Source organism: Pseudopipra pipra, chromosome 2 (assembly GCF_036250125.1).
Source record: "Pseudopipra pipra isolate bDixPip1 chromosome 2, bDixPip1.hap1, whole genome shotgun sequence".
NCBI lineage: Eukaryota > Metazoa > Chordata > Aves > Passeriformes > Pipridae > Pseudopipra > Pseudopipra pipra.
In genome coordinates this window covers 87,800,982-87,807,268 of record NC_087550.1, presented here as the reverse complement: position 1 = coordinate 87,807,268, position 6,287 = coordinate 87,800,982, and positions in this window count along the sequence as shown.

Genomic DNA, 6,287 nt, shown 5'->3' with positions numbered 1-6,287 from the left:
TGAATCAAGGGCAAAAACTACAGAATTTTTGTGTTAGATGTGGAAGTCAGTTTAAAAGGTGGCATAATTTGTGCTTCCCCAGCTGCATAGAATGAGCCAGACTGTATGCTAATAGAGGAGAACCTTTGTTTTAAAAGAACCTCCCTACTTCCCCTGTGTGAATGCATCCATTTCATGGTATATGGGTATTCCCTGATAGGGACTGCAAGTGTTTCTTCTTGAAGTGTTCACTTGGCAGAAAGTTGCAATAGGCTCCACACTTAATCTCTTCTCCTAGTCAAGGATAATTCGTTACTCACATGGTTGCTTACAGTTGCAATATAATCACTTAGTTTACAATTAGTTAGAAAAACAAATATTAGACTGAGCCTATGCTGAAACAAAGATCACCATTTTTCATTCTTGAAGAGAATTTATCTTCTACTTCTGGAGAATTACAAACATAATTACCTGAATTGCCTTGGAAAAAACAAATCTACGTTCCATTAAGCTGTCTGTAAGTCAGTTGCAAAAGCAGTGTGCAGAAGTCTTACACAGCAAAGACTGAAATGTTCTCATATAAAAATCTGGGGCTGACATTAGATTTAGCCCTCTTTAAAAGACCACAGCTTTTTTCTTCTTTGGCCTTTTAAAAAAATCATAACAGTGGACCTTCAATGCCCTTGCAAAGATTACAAGAATTTTATTTCTTTTCTGTTTTCTCTCAGAAGGTCATGCAAGAAAAGGTATCTCTTGCTTACAGGGAAGGGAATTAAAAATCCAAGCTGGCTTCTATTTTTCTGGTACTGGCAAATGAAAACCAGAAAATTGGCCATATAGGAAAAATATTATTAAAGTCGGTATCATGATAGTATATAATGGAAGCAACAGAGGCGAGTACTGACTGGGGTTTTGTTGTTAGTTTAAAGAAGTGGGTATAGGACATCCTTATTATAACATCGACTTAGCTAGTCACAGAATCACAGACTATGCCAAGTTGGAAGGGATTCGCAAGGATCATCGACTTCAACCCTTAGTCCTGCACAGGACCATCCCGAAGAGTCACACTATGTGCCCAAGCATATCATCCAAACACTTCTTGAACTCTGTCAGGCTTGGTACTGCGACTACTTCCCTGGGGAGCCTGTTCCAGTGTCCAACCCCCCTCTGGTTGAAGAACCTTTTCCTAATATCCAACCTAAACCTCCTCTGCCACAATTTCAGGCCATTCCCTCGGGTCCTGTCACTGGTCACCACAGAGAAGGGATCAGTGTCTGCCTCTCCCCCTCATGAGAAAGTTGTAGACTGCAATGAGGTCTCCCCTCAGTCAGTTTCCTCTTCTCCAGGCTGAACAGACCAAGTCACCTCAGCTGCTCCTCATACGGCTTCCCCTTGTATTGATTTACTGCCTTGATGCAGAATGAAATAATGCCTGAAGTTAAGAGGTGGAAGTGTCAACACTGTCAGCAACCAATGAGCACCATCACAGTGATACCAGGAGGCTTAATCCATCTGCCTAGCTTTTTCTTCACCACTCAGGAAAAGCATCTTCTCATCCCTCCCATCTTACTGACTGCAGAAGCAGTTTGGACTCCTGTGGAAACAACAGGTTTGATTTATTGTTTTGTCCTGGCTGTGGTGACCAAGCACAGAGACTGACTGTCAGGTCAGGTACCCCTGGACAGCCTCAGGTGTATGACCTGTGGAACTTTTTATCCCTTTCTGTTTCTTGACCATCATTTTTGCTGCCTTTGTACCTCCCTTTCCCCATTGGTCAGTTTGGCTTCTACATTCATTCCCAGTGTTACCTGGGAGAAGTGCAAGCAGCTGTACTCTGACTTCCTACAATTTTCAGCACCTTCTTTACCATTACAGATAGTGCAACATGAACATAGCAAAGTCCTCAAAAGCAACAATGCTAGTAAGGCTCACAGTCAATGCAGATAAATCTGGTTCCATAGACTTTACAGTGTATGTGGTACCTCACCAGGTTGTGGGATGGTGGTAGCTGGCTGGAAGATTCCTAATGGCTCACTGGGCTCCACTTGCTAGAACAAGCCCTTTTATTGCCTGGAGGTTCAGCTCCATGAGCTAGTGCTGGATCTGATCGTTCCCCTGCAGGTTTTGGTGACCTGCTTCAGTGGTCCACTCAACAGGTAGCTGTGTGGAAACGGCTAAGCCACACTGGAACTCAGGGGTTGTTGTAGCCACCCTATCTATTAGTTTCCCTATCCAACACAGACTAGATTCTCCTTATGTAAACAACTGACAGCCTGAAATGAGGATCTCACGTGAGCATGTACCTCCAAAATTTTCCAGTGCATTATCCAATCCCACATACTTCCTTCCCATACACCCAGATACAGGAGTTATGGATTGATCCACTATCCAGGCCCCATGCCTAGCAGTCAAAAGGACTAGACTACCATTTTGCAACTTTCCTGCTGGGGAGTCCAGCATCTCTTAAATATCCATCTGTTTCAGGCACTTCAGACTCTAGTCCACTGGCCTTGCCAACTCAAATAACACAAGAATACCGCAAACAGCACTGTTCTTACTTTTGAATAACCTTTAATCTAAGCTCTTCATCCCTGGAAATTTTTGCAGATTTTAGACTTTAACCTGCAGCAACCATGGCTAACTTCTGTCTTTCAAAGAAAATTAAGACAATGGATATGTCGAATTAAGTCTGAGTAAGAGAGTAATAGAGTCACTAATCTGTCCTTCAGAGAAGTATATGATGAAAACCACATTTCCTTTTAATATAAAATAAAATTTAAAAGCTGACAATCTTAAATAGAAAAAAAAAGCTTATAGTGACATTTTAATGTTTTTTGAAAAGTGCTTTGTCATAGTAAAATACTGTGTTGTTAGGGAACTTCAGAAGCTTCAATGCCGGAATTGTACAAATTTGTATCATTTAAGCTCTACATTAAGAACATCATCACCTGAACATTCCCATCCTCGATCTCCTCATCGGTCTCTGGACTGGCCCCTGGAAGGGTAGGTGGTTCCACAATATTTAAGTTCCAAACTCTGGGGATGGAAATAAAAATAAAAGCATGAACACTGATATTTCTTATTGAAATATTGACTGAATTCCATGGAATTACATTTATGCAAGAAAGGTTACAAGAAGATTCAGGACCATAATCTTTTGATGATATTCCTTTTCTTTTGTTTTATTGAATTGTATCAAAAGTATATAGTAAACAGCAATTACTTGCACCAGGATGCTGTAGTCAAAAATTCTTAAAACAGTAATAGAAATAATGCTACAGAAAATCTTGACTGGACACTGTTTTACGCAAGGTTGATATGTAAATATTTTCATCTTTCCTACATAAAAGCTCTTAACTATCCAGTCTTTCTTCTTCTAGTTTTCAAAATAGTTTTTACTATATATACGTGAACATTTTTACAAGAAACATAAATGCATTCTTTAAGTTTTCAAGTACTTGTAATCCTGAGGAGGAGCAAGCCCAGCTTTCTTTTTAACAATTAGTGGAATGGAGCTTCCACAATATGGAGTTACTCCCCTGACAGTTTCAGTCTCAGCTTAGTTTCATATTTGGTAGCTGCATGCTTGATGCATCATGCTTTTTTGGTAGATTTATGGCAGCATGCATTAAAAAAATATTGCAAGTTGAGGAGGAAAAAAGGTCTCAATTCACGACTTGCAGGAAATAATTTCTGCTTTTGAGATAATAATGTACTTCCAAGTCTAATTTGTTAACTAAATCATTACCTTTGGCATTTGATTGCTATCAAAGGCTCTGCTAAGTTCTAATAATAGGTCCTAACAATATGAGACAAGTTTCCTTTGGGTCAGTGAGCTGGTTCTGGTGCCCTTAGTAAAAAAACACAGCTGAGCAAGACAGTGATTTTGTAGCTATTGCCAGACCTTGATAGCAAGTACAGGGAGTCTTCATTCCTCTGATAGAACTGTGTCTACTCCTCCTTAGTCTGAGTACAGTGTAGCTCTTAAACTTTTGAAAGAAGCATTATTTGGAACAGTTGCATTTTCTTTTAATTACCATAACACTTCCTCCTTGTGATACTTATAAAGAAAAGAGGGTGCAATCCATGTAGTCACCACACCAATACTAACAATTAAGGTTCTTTTTGTATTTGCATCACTCCCTTTTCAGGGTGATAGAATTCCATTCTAATTAGTAAACTTCTGGCTAAATACCAAATGAAGACTAATCTTCTACAAAATAGATTAGGAATTCAACTCACATCTTGTTTGGTTTTGTTTGGGGGGTTTTTGTTTTGTTTTGCAGGGGATTTTTGCTTGCTGTTTTGTTGTTTTGTTTTGATTTGTTATTTTTGTCCTGGCTGGCCTTACATGGCATGATCTGCTTTTGCACATAAGTTTAAGTAAGGACTAAAAATTAAATAAGTGAGCTAGGTATAAATACTTTGTTTGCTTAAAACCTTTAGACGGTTTAAGCTAATTCTTTCTCAGTTAAATCCATGGAAATGAACTCAATTTTTCTTCTGCTTGATTGTTTTGAGAGCTCAAGATATATAACCAATGCTATTCATAACTTTTTTCCTCATCCAGCTCTTTGTAGATATTGTAGAAACGAGTACTACAAACTGGAGAGGCTTCTTCCACAGTTAATGTGTGACTCTGCAGTACATGAAGTATAATGAGATAGCAGTGCTGGAATCACCACTAATGCACTTCCTCATCTCCAGGGTTTTCGTGCAATTTCAGCAGACAGACTGTGATGGGAGATGAAGCAGACAGTCACCTTTTTATTCTTTCATTGAGAATGTGATATCAGAAGTAAATTGGACAGTAACTTTTTTATTCTTCTATCTTTCTCTCTGTTGTGTGAAATTCCTTGTTCCAGTAAAGTGAAAAGGATGTGCCTTGCAGTTTGTCTTGCAAACCTGGTGGGAAAGACATTTTCTGTCTGATTTTCTTAAGTGATAAGAGTCCAAAGCTTGTCTTTCACATCAAAGAGCGCTATTGCACTTCTGTACAATAAAATCTAATCTGTCAAATGATCTGGGCTGACTGTTATGGGAAGCCTGCTCAAAGTGCTTCCAGAATCCAAACCTTAAAATTTTGCACACAGAAACATCAGAATGTATTTCTGTATTCACTGAACATGAAACAAATTAAATTTCTTTTCTTTTTCTTTCTAGAGATTCTAGTTTCAAGAACTTAGACTGTTATATCCACAATGGCTTGTGAAGGTTCTGCACAACATCTGGAGAGTTAAAGTTTAATGCTGATTTAATTACAATTTTTCCCTCTTGAATGCAAATTTCATCAAATCTATTTCACAAATGCTTGCACAGGTTTTTTAACACTCAACATTGTTCTGTGGGAAGAAATCAGTCTAGACAGCTCCTTCTCCCACCCCTCTCCCAGTTCTATTATTGTGTGAGGTGGCCCATCTCAGTAAACAGAAATAAGCAAGTTCCATTGACTTTACCTTTAGGAAAGTAAAACACTAGTGTGTTTTGATTTTAAAAGCATGCATGATTTTAAAAGGTTTTGAAAAAGTTACCTGAAAAATAAGAAAAGAAAATGACAGTATGAAACTTTATTGGGGAAAAAAAAGTCTATATTAAGGTGTTATGATTACGATGTATTTTTGCTGAACTGTATGAGTCTTATGCTTGTGAGAATGCTGTGCCATCTCAAGATAGGAAGAATGTAGTGGGGTTTTTTCCTCTTCAAACCTAACTTATTAATTTGGATAAATAAGATACTAATGCCAGAGGATGCGATGTTTTTTGAAATTCATCTGTAAAGATATGTGGGATTTTGTATGTTTCCATACATACTAGAGGTGTGTTTGACTTCTAAGAATTTTATTAAAACTGCACAAAGTTTCTACTTAGAGTTCTTTAGTATGAGTGAGTCTGTTTGGTGGTAGTTATTACCACTTAAACTTGCTCAGAATTTCTGCAGTATATGTCATAGCATTTGTCTATGTTCTATATTTTCACACTTTAAATGCAAGGGAATATGTAAACTTCTCTCCTATAAATCATCTGGGAAATCTATGTGCTGTATTTGAAATAGAGCAGATAAAATGACATTAACCATTGCCATATTATGCAGTTATTAAAAGGCATATTGTACACTTTTTCCTAGATAAGAGAAGATAATCATCTCATCATCCCAGAAGATGAGAAAGTGATTTGTTGTTTTGAAATCATATTGCCATATTGATTATTTTTTTAGAAGGTGATCATAAAAAAGTTTGAGAAATGTGATCTTAGTCTATAAAACTAATACCCATATCTGGAAGATATACTTAGATATACTTAGATGTACT